We start from the raw sequence: 3,254 nt of genomic DNA on the forward strand, positions 1-3,254 counted from the left end.
CATGCCAAAATTCACGGAAAAATCCGGCATGACCTTTGCTAAAAAAAGACATATCGAGCACCTGAAATTTGCCAGAATGGAAATTAATCAACACTCCGGCAAAACATAGGCCACTCGGAGGTGTTACCTGCAAACATGGCCACTTGGGCAAGCACATATCCTATTTGCATTCAAACTTGATGGTCATTGCATTTCAATGGTTGGAAATATGAACAAAAACATTTCAAAATATCTTATAGAACTCATATTGACATGGAGATTTGGCTAGTCTCACCTCAAAGTGGGAGGGGGTCTGTGACGGGGACGGCGGCGGCGACGACATGGAGATTTGGCTGCAGAAACAAAATAGTATTCAAAATAGTGCTCTCCAATTTTAGAATTCAAAATATGAGTAGTTCTCCTATTTGAGCATTCAATAAGAAAAACTAAATCATAAAAAAATTAGTATTCAAATTAGCATGCATTCAATAAGCAAAACTAAATCATCTCTTGCGTCCGTATATCGTCGAATATTGTCACTAATACATCTCAAATAGTATCATACATATAACCTCACTAATACAACTAAAACCCTAGCGAACGACGGGTATCGGCCCGGGCGGTGGACACCCAAAGAGAAGGAACCATTACAGGATCATAGTTCCAGTGAGATCCCTCAAGAACCTTCCAGGTATTGGAGAACCTTCCCTCCAACGCAACCATGTAGCGACGGACGTGCTCGTCCTCCTCGCTGACACGGTGACGTACCACCTCCTCGTGGTCCTTAAGCCTCTGCACCATCACTGGCTCACGCGACCACCACCAAAGAAGGTACGGGTCAACCACAGGCTGGCACCTCACCAAGCTGCGCCTCCCGGAAGGTAGCACATCCCAGTACCAGCCCGGCGGAGCCCAGTCCCGAACATGGCCCCTCTGATCAAGCAGGCCTCCTCCGCCGAGTCAACGACGAGGATGCGGAATAGGCATCATCGACGTCGGTGCGGGAATAATTGCTTTAACTAAAAAAATAAACTAGTTCTATTAATTTTCATACTAAAAATAAAATAGTTGTATTAATTCAACTAGTTCAACTAAGCACTTACTATAAATAAAAATAAACTAGTTCTTACTAAAAATAAACTAGTTCAACTAGTTTGATTAATTTTCTTACTGAAAAACCAGTTCTATTAATTTAACTAGTTCTTACTAAAAATAAACTAGTTCTATTAATTTTCTTACTAAAAATAAACTAGCTCTATTAATTCAACTAGTTCTTACTAAAAATAAACTAGTTCAACTAGATTAATTTTCTTACTAATTCAATTAAACACTTACTAAAAAACAGTAAAAAAAACTATATTGAATTTTTATCTAAACTAAACACTATCGCCCTAGTTAAACCCTACTGCCCTAGTTCTTAAGCATCTACAAGTACTAACTAATTAGATGAACCCTACCTAGCTACTTAAGCATCTACAACTACTTAAACACCCATTGATGAACCCTAGGAATTTGTCCTAAAACCTAATTAAGCATCTACAACTACTGCCCTAATTAACATCTAGTTTACAATTAAGCATCTACAACTACTGCCCTAATTAGCATCTAATTTGATGAATCCTAACTAATTAGATGAACTCTAAAATTTTATGAACCCTAGGAACCCTAGCTAGGCAGAAGTAGGGGAGGAGGAGGAGGAGGTGTAGGTGTGCTCACCTTGGGCGCCGGCGGAGTTAGGGAGCGGCCGAAGGAGGGGCACGCGGCGTCGAGGTCGGGGTCGGGGTCGGGCGCGCGACGGAGGGCGGCAATGTAGGGGGGCGTCGAGCTCGGGGTCGGGGACGGAGTCGAGGTCGGGGTCGAGGGCGTGCGGAGGGCGATGGGAGAGTGCGCGGCAGCCGACGGCGATGTAGGGCGACGACGTCGGTGACAACAGATGAGTTGGATTTGGGGAAAGTAGTCGTGTGGAAGAAGAACCGTGCGCAGTTAAGTCAAAAAATAGCAGTAGCGCGTGCCAAGAAAAGCGCTACTGCTAAGTTAGCTATAGTGTCTGTCCTGAAAGCACGCTGCTGCTGCGCCCTTCTCCTTTATTTTTCTTTTTCATTTATTTTCCTTCACATTTTCTTTTTTTTCCTTCCCTTTTTCTATTTCTTTCATTTTCATTTACTTTTCTATATGTTTTTCATTCTATTTTCCTTTCATTAGCAGTAGCACTTTCTCCGTAAAACACACTGCTACAGCAATCTTAGCAGCAACGCGCTTTGCTTAAGCTCGCTACTACTATTGGTAGCCTGGCGAGAACAGTAGGAGAATTTTAGTTGTAGCGCTTCTTCCGTGAGACGCGCTACTGCTACAAACTTAGCTGCAACGCGTTTGGTTGAAGCGCGCTAGTGGTAAATTCTAGTAGCGCTTCTTTTTGACCCGCGCTACTGGTAAGTTTCTGTGTATAATGTTTTCCCCAGTAGTGTGTGTGGTCAGTGGGTAGAGTAGTGCAACACCAAAATAAAAATCTGGAGCGATGCCAGGAATATCTAAACCCAGACCTCGAGGATCAATTTACGTAAAGAGAGGGAGCAATGCCATCACCATGGGAGCACTTCCAGCGCGATGCTCCTTGAAACAACATGAGGGACTGGAGGAAGGTGCTTATTATAGAAGATTTAGTTGTTGCGTGTCTTCTAATTACCCCACATCATTGTCATGAGGGTTGGGAGCAGGTGGGTGGGGAGGGGGCATGGATGTCACGATATTTGATTATTTGGTATTGGTGCCAATTTGTGACATTGATAGAAAATGATACGTTGGTATCGATATTGATAATGTGACAATGATACTAATATCATTTGTGATATTGGTATTGATAATGTGATATTGATATTCAAAATGACAATGTGACATTGATACTGATATTGTGATATTGATATTGTAAATATGACACTAACATTTCGCTACTATAATTGTAACGGTATCATTGTTATTGAGAAAGTAAGATATATGGTATTGAAATTGCTCTTTGCGATACTGAAGCCATGGATTGTGATATCGAAATTTTGGAGCTCCAATATTGATTTGCGATGTTGAAAATTGCAAGACGTGGTATTGAAGTTCAAATTTGTGATACTAAAACTATGACTTAAGATGTAGAAAATTATGATATGTTGTATTGAAGTTGTAATTTGTGAAATTCAAATTTGTATGTCTGAATTGTGATGTTAAAAAAATTGTGATATGGTGGCATTGAATTACAATATGTGGTACTAAATCTATTACTTTTCATA

Source organism: Triticum aestivum, chromosome 4A (assembly GCF_018294505.1).
Source record: "Triticum aestivum cultivar Chinese Spring chromosome 4A, IWGSC CS RefSeq v2.1, whole genome shotgun sequence".
In the NCBI taxonomy this organism is placed as follows: Eukaryota; Viridiplantae; Streptophyta; class Magnoliopsida; order Poales; family Poaceae; genus Triticum; species Triticum aestivum.